Genomic DNA, 17,390 nt, shown 5'->3' on the forward strand with positions numbered 1-17,390 from the left:
ACAATGAGTTTCATCTGCATCTTTTTAATGTGGCCACTAGACAATGAAAAGCACAACTGCGGCTTGTGCTGTGTTTCTATTGGATGGCCCTGGCCCAGGGCAGCGGTTCTCAGCCAGTTGTATTTTAGTGTCACCTGCAGAGCCCTAGAGAAGCACAGAGGCACCAGGCTCAGCCAAACCAGCACGGTCTGCATCTCCAGGGTGAGGCCAGGGGGTCCGTAGTTTCCACCATCTTTCCAGGGGGCTGGCAGGGCTGAGGCAGTGGAGGAGGGGACGGCTCAGCCATGGGGCCTCTCAGGTGCACATGAATCAGTAGCATCAGGTTGAATGCGGTGCTGGTGCTGGAGGGCTGGGCCCAGCTTGCCGCTGGGCATATCTAACAAGCTCCCCAAACCAGATGATGCAGATGCTGAGGGTCCTTGGACCTCACTTTGAGAAGCAAGGCTCCCAGGCACTTTTTAGGTGTAATGGTCTAAAATTCTGTCTTCCTTAATTTCTTGAGCGTTTGACTCTTAGATGTCAGCAGTAAAGCTATGGGCCATTGGAATATGATTCTAGTCCCAAACCAATCAGTTCCCTCCACTGTCTGCAGCTCATACCAGGTTATCTGGGAAACAGCCACAGACAACCATCCAGCCCCCTTCACGTACAGGCCAGAGGTTGATAGGAGGGACTTCCTTACCAAATACTGTGGTCATATCGTCATCCATATTCTTAAAACTTGACTAACTTGACGGCAGTCCAGAACTTGAACCTAGAGGGGAATAAAAGCCCTATAGTTTAACAATGTTCATTGAATTTGCATTTGCTTCTCTTTAAATGGATATGGTTTTGTGGGTGCCCACCAGCCCTCTCTAGAGGAAGGAGCCTGTCATGCGTATCCATATAGAAGACCACCTAAACAGGCTTTGTGTAAGCAACAAGCCTGTTTATTCACTTGGGTGCAAGTGGGCTGAGTCCGAAAAGAGAGTCAGCAAAGGAAGATAGGAGAGGGGCAGCTTTATAGGACTTGGACAGGCAGTGGAAAGTTAGAGTTGAAGGTAGTTATCTGTTGTCAGCAGGAGAGGGGGTGACAAGGTGCATGGTGGGGAGATCATGAGATCCATTGTCCAGGAGAAGAATGTCACAGGGTCGATTGATCACTTAGGGTAGGGCAGGAACAAGTCATAATGATGGAATATCATAAGGCTGGTTAATCAGTTAAGGCAGAAACTGGCTGTTTCACTTCCTTTGTGGTTTTTCAGCTGCTCCAGACTTCTTGGCTCCTGCAGGGCATCTGGATGTATATGTGCAGGTCACAGGGGTTACAATGGCTTAGCTCCAGCTCAGAGGCCTGACAGAGCCCTGCCTGAGTTCCAGTCCCTCCTGCAGGCCATGAGAGACGGCCCTGGGAAAGTTCTCTGGGATTTGGGCTTCTTGTCTGGAAAATGGGGGGAAATGTTCATCCCCGGGGTGGCTGTGAGGATGGAGGGCGATTGCGCAGGAGCTCTGAGCTGAGCCTGCCCTCCTGGTCCCTGGAATCACCCCTTGAGAGGTCGAGACAACATCCTGGTCCCAAGGATGTCTAGGCTCACCCAGCTGTTTTGAGGTAAGCAAAGTAAGAGGGCACATCTCCTTTTGTGAAAGCAACACTTTGACCTGTTTCATGATGGCCCCCGCAATGCCTGCGCCTGTGTCAGAGGCGTTTGAACCAGAGCCACTCCATCTTGAGTAGGGGCTTGCTAAAATAAGGCTGAGACCTGCTGGAGTGCATTCCCAGGAGGTTAGACATTCTAAATCACAGGATGAGGCAGGAGGTCAGCACAAGATACAGGTCACACAGACCTTGCTGATAAAACAGGTTGCAGTAAAGAAGATGGCCAAAACCCACCAAAACCAAGATGGCAATAAGTGTGACCTCTGGATGTCCTCACTGCTACACTCCAACCAGTGCTATGACAGTTTATACATGCCATGGCAATGGCAGGAAGTTACACTATATGGTCTAAAAAGGGGAGGCATGAATAATCCACCCCTTCTTTAGCACATCATCAATAAATAACCATAAAAATGGGCAACCAGCAGCCCTTGGGGCTACTTTGTCTATAGAATAGCCATTCTTTTATTCCTGTACTTTCCTAATAAACTTGCTTTCACTTTATGGATTTGCCTTGAATTCTTTCTTGCGTGAGATCCAAGAACCCTCCCTTGGGGTCTGGATTGAGACCACTTTCTGGTAAAATCTTTCTGGTGAACCATGGAAGAGATGATACTAAGGAGGCCCCCAACCCAAAGGAAATAGACTGCACACCGATTGGCTAACCTTGTAAGTCAGTTGCATTTACCCGGGTGAAGGGTGGGATTGGGTTAGAGGCCCAACTTAAGGGAGTTAGAGTCTCTCCTAAGACAGAATGGGTTAAAGGCACCTCTTAATAAAAGGCAAGAAAGCTTGATCGAACTTGGGTTCAAGGCCCAACTTAAGAGGGTTAGAGTCCTTCCTAAGATTTAGGGGGTTAGAGGCCCCTCTCAGTAAAGTCCCTCTCGGCTAAGAACATGTTTGGAACTAAGGGATGTTAACTGCTATTCTCTTTGGATTAATCTGCCTTGCACTCTTTGCTGATGGCTATGGGTGACAGAATTATGCATGTACAGAATCATGGGACATGGGGGGCTTTTTGCTCCCTAAAGGAGGAAACTTGAGAGCTGATGGGACTGCTGGAAAAGATCCCTTTGCTACTGACAAGCGGCTGCCCGAACTTTTCAGTGTCACTACGATGGCTGGGTCTTTCTCTGGCCTCCCTGAGCTCTTCACCTTCCCAACCCTGCCACAGGCACTGCTTTCTCTCTCTCTCCTTTTCCTTTCTTGTCTTTTCTATTACTCAGGGTGACCATCTTGCCCAGAGACCACAAGTTGAAACTCCCTGTTGGGGGTTGGATTAAAAGTGATGGGGCCCAACCAGGGGCAAGCTTGAGCTTTGCCAGTTCAATATTGAGTGCTAAACAGAGTGGCTAATGTCCATGTTTTGTCACATGTATTTTGCTCTGGCCAGAACAGAAAAAGATTATTTTTCTTTGTGTTGTGGCTTTGCCCCCAGGGCTGTGGCGCAGCGAGACAGGTCACTAGGGCCATTCAGGGAAAGGGAACCCAGCAGCCTGGCATGCCAGCAAAAGGGAAAGGATTTCTCACCAGTCAGACTTCTGATCTCTCTCTCTCTCTCTCTCTGTGCCTGTTGAATGAATGGTAAAAATCAGTTTATATCCTCTATAAAGTTTTGATTGATAGGAAAAGAGATTCGTAAAGCTAGTCTTAAGCTGTAGTAAATCTGGTGTGCTTTGCATATCTTTCTGTATTGTTCTGTCATAAAGAAGGGTAACTTAGGATAGAGTGCTGGCTTAGGACCCCATAAGCCTGCTGTTCAAAATGGCCTTGCAAACTGGTCAGTAACAAACTTTGCTGCAGGTCCCTGAGGAAAAAAAAAACTGAATAAAGTTTTCCTCTCATCTTGTTTCATGTCCTTGGGAGCTTGACCTTGTAACCACATGACGGTACTTTCTCTTGGTCTCTGTCATCTGGAGAACAGGAATATTGGAGTTCATGTCAGTTAGCCCTAAAAATCATCTCAAGCAGTTAAAAGCCTTCACAAGCTCAAAATCGGCTACTCTGGGCTCCTTCTGGGAAGAGCAGTGGAGACTGCCCGAGGCTGTAGGTCAGTAGCTAAGGCTTTGTCTCTTCGCAGTGGCGGCCTGGGTTCAGGGCTCAATTCCTGTCTTAAAAAATTAGTCCTTTCTGGTTTAATATCTGTGTAAACATTTGTTAATTCTCTTCCCCTCCACAAACGGTTTTAAATTTTCCTTTCTCCAAGCTCCTGGGAGTTTACCTTTGGTAAAGTTCAAAAGCCAGAAATATGGGCCGTTTGGCCTGGCTAAAGTTGGGTAATAAGAAATTTAAAAGGTTTTTTTTTTTTTTTTTTTGTTTTTGTTTTTGAGCTCAGCTGGGCATGGTGGCTCACACCTGTAATCCCAGCACTTTGGGAGGCTGAGGCAGGTGGATCATCTGAGGTCTGGAGTTCGAGACCAGCCTGACCAACATGGTGAAGCCCCTGTCTCTACTAAAAGTACAAAATTAGCTGAGTGTGGTGGTGCATGCCTGTAATTCCAGCTACTCGGGAGGCTGAGGCAGGAGAATTCTTGAACCCAGGAGGTGGAGGTTGTGGTGAGCTGAGATGGCATCATTGCACTCCATCCTGGGCAACAAGAGCGATATGCCATCTCAAAATAAATAAGTAAATAAAATAAAAGAAAGAAAATTTTAAAAAAGAAAAAAAAAGAGCTCTGTGGTTAAAAGTCAGCTTAGTTAAAAGCAGATATTCAATTGCTAACCTCCTGGAACTCCTTGGGAAAAACAGAGGCACCACAAACTCTATTTTGGAAAAATTCTGTTTTTCTCATAAAACCCCAGGAATTAAGAATGGATATGTCCCTCTCAAAATCTAAGGCTCTATTCTATTTTGCTTTGTCTTATCTGACATTTATGACTTTTGGGGGTATCAAAAATTACTTCACATTATAAAAAAGCTTTGGTGTTTAATAACTAGGTAAAAAATGTAATTTTATGAATGGCTAATGGCAGTTATGGGGGGATATGCTGCTGTTTGCACATTTGGATCAGAGAAGCATGCTCTTGGCCACCTAAAAGTTATGGAAATGTCTCCCCTAACACACACACTAAGAGATAAGACTCCCATGGGGGAAACGCTGATCACAGAAGGGGCTAATGCTCTCTTTTTAGAATCAAAAATCTGATATCAAAATGAGAGCTTTAATTTTGGGGGATTTGTTTTGTCTTCCAGCGGTGCCTGCTTATTAGGCTGTAGAAACTGTTTCCCCGGCCCCATTCCTCCAAGGGCTCCACCCTGAAGCCAGTAATCAAATTAAAAAACTTGCAAATGAAAAGTCTTACATGCACTAAATATTGGTATGTGTTCCAAAATTATGGAAAACTCTTATAATTCTAATAGGACTTTGTGTACATTATCAGTAATAATTATAATTGTTATGTTAAGTTATTGTGTGACACTGAGGTAAAAATATTTGTCAATTGTGGTTTTGACCATGGCTGCCCTAAGACTTTGCCATCCATAAACAATTGTCTTGTGTTAATCTCCTTCAAAAGATGGTTTTATAATCAACTATGGGACTTTAACAGGTATGCTTAAACGCAGGTTTCTAATAACTTTGGAGATTGTAACATTAGAATAGAGGAAAAAAATTTTCAAGACTCATGGACAGCAAAAATGTTCATAAATACGAAACCAAAGTTAAATGCATGGACCGAACTAATAGAAGTCTAAAGTAGTCTTTTATCCCTTGTTTTGTTTTTTGGAGTCAAGGAAACTTTTCTTTTAAGCTGTTTACAGCTTTTAACAATTAAGTCTACTCCTGTGAACAAAAGTTGAAGCATATTTGTCTCTCTCTACCTGATTTCTCCAGAATTTGGAAACTATTTGTAAGTATTCTTATGGCAATACAGTTATTTGCATAAGTGCAATAAAAATCTGCTTTCGTTTGCAATAGGACACAATTAAAGAAACTGGTTATTTTACCAAGGCTTTCACTGGAATGATGTGCTTTCCTTTAAGGAATCAAGCTTAACTTACAGAGCCAATAAAAACCCCTTGGGGGCTGGGCGCAGTGGCTCATGCCTGTAGTCCCAGCATTTTGGGAGGCTGAGGTGGGCAAATCACATGAGGTCAGGAGTTCAAGACTAGCCTGGCCAACATGGTGAAACCCTGTCTCTACTAAAAATACAAAAATTAGTTGGGCGTGGTGGCATGTGCCTGTAATCTCAGCTACTTGGGAGGCTGGGGCATGAGAATCACTTGAACCTGGGTGGTGGAGGCTTCAGTGAGCCAAGATTTTGCCACTGCACACCAGCCTGGGCAACAGAGCAAGACTCTTGTCTTAAAAGAAAAAATATCCCCTTGGTAAAACTGGCCTCATACCTTGTTTACACAGTCCCTGTACAGGGTTCCTGACCTGTGTTAGGTAAAAAATGTCACTTTCTGACAGACCCAGGAGCCCCAAGTTATCTTAAAACCTCAAAAGAAAAATATTCACCCAACTCACATAGGTATTTGAGGATACAAACCCATGTCTGAACTCTGCTTTAAAAAAAACTGTCTTAACTGAGATTCCTTCTATGGAACAAAATTCCACCAAAGCCAATTTTAAAAGCCTGTGTGAATAATAATTATTCTTGCTGCACTTTATACAAATAATCAGGCCAAGTATAATAAAGCAAATCAGTCATACAACAATTTGTCTTTGGTAAAAATGGGAAACTGGAGAGAAAAAACATTATGTTTCAAGAACTATGGTATACCTGTTATTAAATTCTAGTCTCATCAGTTGTTTTTAAGTTTTTTTCCTGCAATTTAGACTAACTTTTCTTATTCCTGTGAACCAACCAGTGATCTATGACTGCTGCTCAGAAGAAACAAGATGTATGGGTAATGTAAAAGTCTAAATCAATATTCTAATTTTGGGCATGTATTAAAATCAGCTCAGTTTCATATCAATCCCATATCAGCTCAGTTTCAACAATTGCCCGTTTCATAAAAAGCCTTCTAATTTAGTTTACTTGGGATAATTTTTCTTATTTTGCTTTACTGTTGTAAAATATATTGCCATTGTACTCTTTGTGTAAAAAGCAGAATAAGCTTACCAAATGTTTTCTTAAATTAAACACTTATTAATCTTCCAGATATCACCTTTTGCTGGAACTCAAAAGTTATGAATGGCCCTTGCCACATCAACGCTTTCTAATTAAACTCCTCTCTACCCTGAATGCAAGAAACTCAATAGTTAGGAATATCATTGCCCCTATTCAGCCTAAAAAAATTACAAAAGATGGTCTTTGACCCTCTACAACCCTTAGGATTAAGGGTTCTCCTATAAAAGAGAGGGAGGGAAATGTCAGAGGTGTTTGAACCAGAGTAACTCCATCTTGAGTAAGGGCTTGGTAAAATAAGGCTGAGACCTGCTGGAGTGCATTCCCAGTAGATTAGAAATTCTAAGTCACAGGATGAGATAGGAGGTCAGCACAAGATCCAGGTCATAAAGACATAACTGATAAAATAGGTTGTAGTAAAGAAGATGGCCAAAATCCACCAAAACCAAGATGGCGACGAGTGTGACCTCTGGTCATCCTTACTGCTACACTCCCACCAGCACCATGACAGTTCACGAATGCCATGGCAACATAAGAAAGTTACCATATATGGTCTAAAAAGGGGAGGTTTGAATAATCCACCCCTTGTTTAGCATATAATCAAGAAATAACCATAAAAATGGGCAACCAGCAGCCCTTGGGGCTGCCCTGTCTATGGAATAGCCATTCGTTTATTCCTTTACTTTCCTAATAAACTTGCTTTCACTTTACTCTACGGATTTGCCTCAAATTCTTTCTTGCATGAGATCCAAGAACTCTCTTGTGGGGTCTGGATTAGGACCCCTTTCCGGTAAGACCTGGAAGCTTAGAAACATGTTCTAGGGAAATGGGAAACAGTGTGCAATGCTATGGCTGCATCATGAAGACCTGGAAGCTTAGAAACATGTTCTAGGGAAATGGGAAACAGTGTGCAATGCTATGGCTGCATCATGAAGACCTGGCTTCATGGCTCTGTTTTAGGAGGGGCAGGACTCAGAGAGACGGGCCACTCCCTTTCTCCTCCTTCACAAGCAAAGTGATTCCAGGGTGGTCCCATTTGCAGATAAGAGGTGGAGTCATGTGGGTGAAATGCTGATGTCCAGAATGTGGGTTATTCACAGGACCTGTGGCCTCCTGACCTGTAGCCTCGGCTGCCTGGCTGAGAGCAGCCGACCCCGCTGAGTGACCCTGACAGTGAATGGTGATTCTGAGCACTTCTTTCTCCTTGTTAGCCCCCACACAATTGTTCCTTCCTTCTGCCATTCACAGTTTTTCTTTATTGGAGGTATGGTGTCTCAGTGTCCTGGGGCATTGCTTAGGCTCAAGGTCAAGGTCAGCCTCTTCCTCCAGCCCCGAGGTTGGGCTCAGCAGGGCCATGCACCTTCCCTTTCCTGGTGCACAGAACTTTCCAGTGGTGTCTTCTAGGATCTGAAGTTCCAACACTAAACCAGTGACAAAGCTGATTTCCAAATGGCTTTAATGACAGACAATCTACATACCAATCAACTAGTCTGAGCATATGAAGGCTCAGAACAATGAGGAAAAATATGCAAAAAGGTCTGAGATGTGATGACAGTTGCTTCCCAGTATGCTGACCTTCGGTAAACGAAACAAAGATAGTACAGTTCTCTTTGGATAGACATTAATGATCATTAAGAATGGGTACGGCTGCATCGTGCAAGTGCTTTGTTAAAAATATTCTTTTCATTTTGTGTCTGTCCCGTAATTATAATGGAAGTATTGTGCAAATCAGCCAATAAGCATGTACAGTAAAATATTTAGGTTTTATAACATCAGTGTGGTTTTTGAAGTTCATTGTCAAGTGCAGTGGCTTTGCCATATTCGTCCTGTGTCACCTCTGACTTCAGCCTCACAGTTTAAGATGCCGCATGCTGTGTAATCATGATGTTAAATATGAGTTATAAATTTCTCTTCAAAGAATTAATATGATAGTATGTTCAATTCTTTGCCTTCTAGTTTTAAACTTAACTTCCTTGTAAAGCAACTTTTTCTGATTACCTACTCCACCCTGACTCATTCTCCACCTTGACTCATCCTGATTACCTACTCCATCCTGACTCATTCTCCACTCTGACTCATTCCGATTACCTGCTCCACCCTGACTCATTCTCCACCTTGACTCATTTCATAACCATTTTTCCCTCCAAACCACTCACCCTGTCACTCTATTTAAATTACTCAATCAGAATTAGTTTAGCCTGTATGGTCTAACCCTAGCCAATAGGGGAATGACAAAGCAGTAGGGACCACGTGCATAAGGAATAAGAACCCCTTTCCCTCCCTTGTCCAGGTGTGCACTCACCATTGCTCCATCTGTAAGGGCATACCCTTCTATAGAGGTACCTTTCCTTGCTGAGAATTAAAAAGAAAATTTCATATTCGAGTGCTATTTCTTTTGTGGCACCAAAACTTTACTTATAACAATTTGGGGGCTCATCCGGGATTACATTCCCCTCCGGGGGCGGTCTCTGCTTCTCTCTTGTGAGGAGGTGCACCCGCCCTACTGTGGCGGCCTCAGGGGTGAGAAGTCAAGACCCACCCAGTGTGAAGAATAACCCAAGCTCTCAGCTACATGGAAAGAAACTGGCCAGCAACCTAGCTTAAAGGATCCTCCATAAGGGCCACACAAGTGTGTGCATGGACCAAGGAAAAGACACCATGGGAGCTGGTAAAGTATTTCCTTGGTGGTTGGGAGCAAGGTAAGAAAGCCGTGGCAGGGGGTGGTGAAGTACTCCTTGGTCGGGGTGGCTTAGAGGTTAAAAAGATGTGGGACATCCCCATTGGTGGGGATTGAACCTGACACAAACCTCCAGTAATAGAAAAGGCAAGTAATTTCCAGTAGTGGAAATTGAACCTCACCCCAAAAGGCAAGAAATTTCCAGTGGGGGGAATTGAGCCTCACCCCAAAAGGCAAGAAATTTCCAGTGGGGGAAATTGAGCCTCACCCCAAAAGGTGAGAAATTTCCAGTAAGGGAAATTGAACCTTGAACTCTACCCCAAAACCATCAAGATGGGAAATACCCCAAGCAAGACAGGGAGTAAGAGGGATAAAGATGGTAACAAAGATATCCCCCAGATAGCTCCCTAGGTCTCATGCTAAAATTCTGGAAGGATAATGAAAAGATTAAACATAGGAAAAAGCAACAAATGACAAAATATTGCTGTTTTATTTGGACTCAGGGACCCATCCTCAGACCCTCAATCTTCTGGCCAAAGTTTGGATAAAATGAGGTTGTAATGTGTCAGCTTCTAATCTGATATGTTAATGATAAAAGTCCAGTGTCTCAAGAAGAACTAGGCTATGCCCTTTGTTGTAGGCAAGGACCTGCCCTTCTTTTTCCCTTAAAAACAAATAGGGAAGAACCCAATCTGGCACATCAAAATGAAAAGTCAGAGGAGCCAGCTCTCATGCCTAAAGACTCCAGTGTATGGGATCCCCTAGACTATCTTCTCCCATTCAGTGTCCTCAGTCTTTCCCCTCAGACAGCCATTGCTGCCTCAGATCCCTTTCCAAATTTCACCTCTACTCACGTTGTCCCTCCTCCTTATAACCCTGACTCTTGGGAATTACTGTCCCACCAGCCTGTTCCCTCCCAACCTAAATATCCCTCTCCAAAAGGTCTCTAGCGTGAGGTAGAACAATGTAAAAAAGATATTCAGAATTTCCCATTTCCCTCTGTACCTAAGAGGTCAGCTCTGACCCCCTTCCCTTTGAAAGAGGTACCATGAGGTGGGGAGGGCCAGTGGCTTTGTAAAGGCTCCCTTAACCAGTTCAGAAGTCCAGAATTTTAAAAAGGAGCTTAAACTGCTACTAGATGACTCTTATGGAGTGGCAGACCAAACTGACCAATTCTTAGGACCTCAGTTATACACTTGGGTGGAGTTAATGTCCATCTTGGGCATCCTCTTTTCAGGGGAATAAAGGAGTATGATTCATAGGGCTGCTATGGTAGTTTAGGAATGTGAGCACCCTCCTGGTGAAAACTTTCCTACCGTGGACCAGAAATTCCCTGCCTGAGACCCCCAGTGGGACAATAATGATGCAGTTCACTGGGAAAATATGAAGGACCTAAGGGAGATTATAATAAAAGGGATTTGGGAATGAGTACCCCAAACCCAAAATCTTTCTAAAGCATTTGTTATACAATAGGAAAAGGATGAAGGGCCTATGAGATTCCTAGACAGACTGAGGGAGCAAACGAGGCAATACGCAGGCCTCAATTTGGATGATCCCTTTGGGCAAGGAATGTTGAAATTCCAATTTGTCACTAAAAGTTGGCCAGACACTTCAAAAAAGTTACAAAAGATAGACAATTGGGAAGACCATCTGCTAAGTGAGCCCCTCACGGAAGCTCAGAAAGTATATGTGAAGAGAGATGAAGAAAAACAGAAACAAAAGACAAAACTTATGTTTTCCACCTTCCAACAGATGGCTCCAAACCCAGGTACTTCTAGACAGAGTTTCCAGGGAGCCAGAAACTATAAAGGGTCCAAATCCTATTTTAAAGGAGCCCAGCCTCCATCTGGAGGACCAAGGTCCTCGTCTACCAGGCCCCCTAAAGAGTATGGGGGAGCAGAGTTAAAGAATCCCAGAACTAAGAGGAAGGAAGGACAAGATAGGTGCTATAGATGTGGAAGAACAGGCCACTTCAAGAGAGGATGTCCTGAACCAAGAAAGGAGAAAGAAGCCCTTCCACTCATGACTTTCGAGGAAGAATAGGGGGGTCAGGGGCTCTGTCTCTTTTATCTTGAGTCCCACCAGGAGCCCTTGATAAATTTGGAGGTGGGGCCTAAACATGAGCTTATCACCTTTTTAGTTGATTCAGGGGCTGCTCACTCCTCTGTTTGTTTCCCCTCGTCTAATGTTGTCTCCTCCTCAGAGGAACTTTTAGTCTCCGGTGTAAAAGGGGAAGGGTTTAGAGCAAAAATTTTAGAAAGCACAGAAGTTAGATACCAGGATCATTCAGCTCATATTTAGTTCTTGTTAATCCCTGAAGCAGGAACTAATTTACTGGGGAGGGATTTAGTGTTAAAGTTGGGCATAGGTCTACAAGTCAGCCCAAGGGGATTCCTCACTTCATGAAACCTACTCACCAATGCAGATGAAAAATATATTAATCCTAATGTCTGGCCCAAAGAAGGAAACTGAGGGAAACTCCAAGTCCCTCTGATCCACATCATGCTAAAAACCCCGGGAGAAATAGTAGGAAGGAAGCAATACCCTATTCCCCTAGAAGGTAGGATAGGGTTGAAACCTATAATCGAAGGCCTTTTTAAGGACAGGTTTCTCAAGCCCTGTATGTCCCCATATAACACCCTAATACTGCCAGTCAAGAAAACAAGCGGGTCATACTGGCTAGTACAGGACCTTAGAGCTATCAACCAAATAGTCCCGACTACCCACCCCGTTGTCCCCAGTCCTTACACCATTCTTAGCAAGATTCCATATAATCATCAATGGTTTACTGTAATAGATTTGAAGGATGCTTTTTGGGCATGTCCCCTGGCTGAAGATAGCCGAGATATATTTTGAATGGGAGGATCCCCACTCAGGGTGGAAACAACAATATCGATGGATGGTCTTGCCTCAAGGATTCACAGATTCCCCTAATCTTTTTGGTCAAATTTTAGAACAAGTACTAGAAAAAGTTGTCATCCCAGAACAAATATGCCTTCTTCAGTACGTGGATGACATTCTTATACCTGGTGAAGATATAGAGAAGGTAACTGACTTCTCTACACATATTCTTAACCATCTGCAGTTTGAGGGGCTACAAGTCGCAAAAAGAAAGCTTTAGTATGTAGAGCCCGAAGTTAAATATTTAGGCCACTTGATAAGTGCAGGCAAGCAAAGAATAGGGCCTGAATGAATCGAGGGAATCGTGTCCCTGCCCTGCCTCAAACTAACAAGAACTCAGGAAATTTTTAGGATTAATCGGATACTGCCACTTATGAATTGACTCATATGCACTACACAATAAACTGTTATATCAAAAACTTGCCCAGGAGAAGCCTAACCATCTCCTGTGGACTTCTGCGGAAGTTGATCAAGTCGAGGAGCTGAAGAAAAGGCTCATAACTGCCCCTGTTTTAGCCTTACCCTCCCTAGAAAAGCCATTCCACATTTTTGTTAATGTGGACAGTGGGGTAGCTTTAGGAGTGCTGATTCAAGAACACGGAGGCCACCAGCAGCCTGTAGCCTTCCTATCAAAGGTCTTAGACCCAGTCACTTGTGGATGGCCTCAATGCATCCAGTCTATCATGGTTACAGCAATACTAGTCAAGGAAAGCAGAAAGTTAACCTTTGGAGGAAAATTGACAGTAAGCATGCCTCACCGAGTTAGAACTGTCTTAAACCAGAGAGCAGGGAGATGGCTTACTGACTCAAGAATCTTAAAGTATGAGGACATTCTGTTAGAAAAGGATGATTTAACATTGACCACTGATAATTCACTCAATCCAGCAGGTTTCCTAACAGGGAATCCAAATCTAAGGAAGGAACACACATGTTTAGATTTTTTAGACCGGACATAGGAGAAACCCCCTTCTGGACTGGACAGCACTTATTCATAGATGGTTCCTCCTGGGTGATTGAGGAAAAAAGACACAATGGGTATTCAGTGATTGATGGAGAAACTCTTGTAGAAATAGAATCAGGAAAATTGCCCAACAGTTGGTCTGCTCAAACTTGTGAGCTGTTTGCACTCAGCCAAGCCTTAAAGTAACAGAACCAGGAAGGAACCATCTATGCAGATTCCAGGTATGCCTTTGGAGTGGCCCATACGTTTGGGAAAATTTGGACTGGACAAGGTCTCATTAATAGTAAAGGTCAAGGCCTTGTTTGCAAGGAGCTGATCACTCAAGTATTGAATAATCTTCAGTTGCCGGAAGAAATAGCTATTGTCCATGTTCCCAGACACCAGAAAAGCCTTTCTTTTGAAAGTCGAGGAAATAACCTAGCAGATCAGGTAGCCAAGCAGGCTGCTGTGTCTTCTGAAATGTGTATTTTTCACTTAACTCCATGTCTCCCTCCTCTTACAGTAACCCCATTTTCTCTTCAACTGAAAAAGAAAAACTAATAAAAATAGGCGCTAAAGAGAATTCAGAAGGAAAATGGGTACTGCCAGAACAGAGAGAAATGTTGAATAAACCCCTTATGAGGGAAGTCTTACCCCAACTACGTCAGGGGATCCATTGGGGGCCCCAAGCCATGTGTGATGCAGTTCTCAGAGTTTATTGTTGTATAGGGACTTTGTATGTCTGCAAAGGGACAGAGATGGGGGAGAAATTAAAATATGGACTGGGTATTAGCTGCTATAAGGATTTTTGTTAATTTTGTTAGTGTGATTACATCATTGTGGATACATTAAAAACAGTGCTTTAATCTGTTAGCAAGAAAACATTTTACATGAAGTAATAAGACACCTGGGGCAGTGCTAAAATATTTCTGATAATGACAAAAGTGTGTGTGTGTGTGTGTGTGTGTGTGTAGAAAAAGCAAGATGGAAAAACGTGCACAATTATTGAAACTGAAGGATGAATATGTGGGTGTTCATGGTATTCTTCCTTGACTTCCTGCAAGTTAGAACATTTCCATAAAGTAACAAAAAGTTAAAATATATAACGTATGTATGGAGTTCTGAAATTATAAAGGGCTTCAAATACAGAAAAATTTCTTAAATTCCTCCATTGCCCAAGGAATAAATGTCCAATGGTAAAAAATTCAGGGAGATAGGGAAGGATGGTGTCTTCGTCTGTTTGTTCTGCTATAACAAAATACCCGAGACTGGGTAATTTAAAAAGGACATAAATTTATTTCACATACTTCTGGAGGCTGGGAAGTCCAAGATCAAGCCACTGGCTTGTTTGGTGTCTTGCAAAGGCTGCTCTAAGCATCCACGATGACGCCTTGTTGCTGAGTCCTCTGGAGAGGAGGAACCCTGTGTCCTCACATGGTGAAAGGCAAGAGAGCCAAATGCTGCACAAAGCCTCTTTCATAAGGGCCTTAATCCCATTCGTGAGGGAGCACCCTTTTGACCAATCACCTCTTAAAGGTCCCACCTCTTAATGTTATCACTATCAGTTTCAATACGTGAATTTTTGAGGGGACACATTCAAACCACAGCAGAGAAGGACTCATGGGAGAAGAGAGTATCACCCACCTGATTCAGACCCATGGTTTTCTGTTTGCCCAACCATCTACTTGGGACTCTACCTGAATTCATTCTTATTGGCCAGGTCTTCACTTCTTGCCAGCAGCACAGCAGGAGGACAAAGCAGAGGGTCCCGTCTCCTTGGCTCACTGCCATGCTCCCTCCAGATGAGGGAGAAGGACCTTATAAAAGTTTTAAGTGTCCCAGCTTTGGTCTCCAGGACAGTGTGGAATGTCAGGACCTGTGACATCATGACCAGGAAGGGAGCTGCTGGCATCTTGCCTGGAATGAGCAGAGTTTCTATCCAGTCTGTGACTGGGTAGGAGGGAGGAGGTTGGTGGGAATCTTAAGGTAACAGAAATCCTCTCTCCCATTGCTTTTTATGGTGACTTCCTCCATCCTGAGGACTCTGAGGACTGAAGAGGTAGACACTAATTAGAACTCTAAGTGCCAGTAGCCAAAAGCCCACAAAATCTGCTCCCATGGAAAGAGGTGTATTTGAAGGATGCTGGAGAGGTCATTGAGTTACAGAGCAAGTGCCAGAACCAACAGATCCAGAGGGTCTAATCACCTCTTAAAGGCCCCTTGAGGAACAGAGCCTTGAAGAACAGAGGCCCGTGGCCCCATGTCCCCTTCCACTCTCTCCCACCCTCAAAGTTCCAGGGTGGTGAAGAACAGGAGACAGATGACCCAGGTTTCAGCATCCTTTCCCCCAAACCTTCTTTCTCAGCATCAGCCCCAATCTCTCCCTGGCAGTGAGACTTCCATCACGAGAGGAGAACATGGCTGCATTTTCATGTTATCATCCTCCCAGCTCGATTTCCTAGACTTTCTAGAGCTTTCTCCATCAGTGCAGTGACAAAACTCCAAAGGAGTCACTCTGGTTGACTCCCGTGGATCCTATCTCGCCCCTGGACTGACTCCTATGTCCAGGGCTCAGAGTGGGGCAGCTGGTTTAGACTGGGCCAGGAGTGGGGTCCCAGGTGAACAGCCCTCAAATCTCAGCTCCGTGGTAGAGAGGGACAAAAAAGCGGTCCTGAACGTACAACAGTGCCTCCTGAGAGCAGGTCAGGACCCTAAGGATGGCTTGACCACCAGGGATCTTTGACTCTATTTTTTTATTGCTGATATGGGGGTATGAAAAGACTTTCCCACTTTAAACATTATTTTTCACCTCGAAATTCTTGTTTGATTCAATTTCAATTAGCTGGGCTTTATGTTTTATTATTACATTTTCATTTCCCTTAAAATGAGCTCATGGATATTATAACCTGTGACTTCACTGATGCTTGAGAATTCAGGTCTGTTGAGTTTGTATTCTAACAATGAAATGATTGGGAATGATACACTTGGCTCAGGCTGTCTTTTCCTCAGAATTTCTTAAAAATAATATTTTATTTTTTGGAGTAGTTTTAAGTTAACAGAAAAATTGAGCAAAAAGTTTCCACATACCTCTTTACAAATTTTAGAGGAATACTGAATGTTACTGTGGAGAAGTCTGAGGCCAATGTGATTACCATTCTCTGTTGTGTGAGATTTACTTTGCTGTTTGAACACGTGAAGTATTATTTCCTTATCTTTAAGTTCAATAGCATAATTAGGATTTATCTTTGTGTTTTTATTCCCCATTAAGTTTCACAGAAAAAAAGGTATGTTTGATATGCAAATTTAAACTTTTAGTTTCAAGAACTTCTCTTATCTTAATCTTTGCATGTACCATCAGGTATCTGTTTGGTTCTTGACTCAGGGACACTGTTTTTTCTTATATTGGAATTTCTTTGTCTGTCTTCAATGTCTAATAGCTTTTCACTGACTAATGATATTCCTTTGTCTTTTTCACTTCTATTCATCTTGTTTTTGTCCATGCAAGTCATTTAATTTCTAGAAATACCTATATCATTTCTTGTTTCTATTATCTCTATTGTAATATTGTTAGAGCCTCTAATTATGCCCCTCTGTATCAATTCTATTGTGTTTTGTTCATCTTTGGGCTTTTTTGTAATGTGTCAGTTTTTCCATCCCATGAAGAACTGAGAGGACTGTCCTCTGTCTTTTGTATTGTGTTTCCTGTGTTGTTGTTTTGGTTGGCCTTTTGCCTGGTATTCTTTTTCTTTGATTGCGATTGTTTTAATAAGTTTGTGCTATTCCGTGTATTTCTTTTCAATTTGCTTGTATTTGGGCATGTCTCTCAGATGTTATGATGATAAACAGTGAATGACTATTTGGTCCCCTTCCAATCTTCTTTAAGTCATATTTGTTTTCTCCTCACATTCCTGTACCCTATCCTAAGCAAGAGTTTGAGGACTGGGTTGTGTAGGCTGCCTCATTTTCTATAGCCTAAAGAAACGGAATGGGGAAAGAAGGTGGAACAACGAAGGTGCTGTAATAATGTCAAATTTTTTGAATTTCTAAGTTCATAGAACAAATTTCTGCTCCCGAAAAACGTGATAAGAAAAAATAGAGGTTTCAAACCACTGGGAAGAGATGAGATCAGTAGACCGTTCATCTTTATGTAACCAGACTCCTCA

The 17,390-nt window shown here is 43.1% G+C and overlaps 2 long non-coding RNA genes across 3 annotated transcripts in view; one reads left to right on the plus strand and one right to left on the minus strand.

The window, feature by feature from the left end:
- Positions 1–15,095, minus strand: LOC129011564 (uncharacterized). Of its 2 annotated transcripts, XR_008493361.2 has the most exons (4): positions 14,925–15,085; positions 3,167–3,206; positions 683–754; positions 1–144 (listed from the first exon to the last, which is right to left on the minus strand). It is a non-coding gene; the product is annotated as an uncharacterized LOC129011564 (long non-coding RNA). The 2 variants fall into 2 exon arrangements; XR_008493360.2 differs by having other exon boundaries at positions 7–754; positions 14,925–15,095.
- The window catches only part of LOC129011565 (uncharacterized), a 24,699-nt gene continuing 16,625 nt past the window's right edge, over positions 9,317–17,390 (plus strand). Inside the window, exon 1 of the long non-coding RNA XR_008493362.2 lies at positions 9,317–9,408. This is a non-coding gene — a long non-coding RNA (uncharacterized LOC129011565). The remainder of the gene's footprint in view (positions 9,409–17,390) is intronic.

Source organism: Pongo pygmaeus, chromosome 14 (assembly GCF_028885625.2).
Source record: "Pongo pygmaeus isolate AG05252 chromosome 14, NHGRI_mPonPyg2-v2.0_pri, whole genome shotgun sequence".
NCBI lineage: Eukaryota > Metazoa > Chordata > Mammalia > Primates > Hominidae > Pongo > Pongo pygmaeus.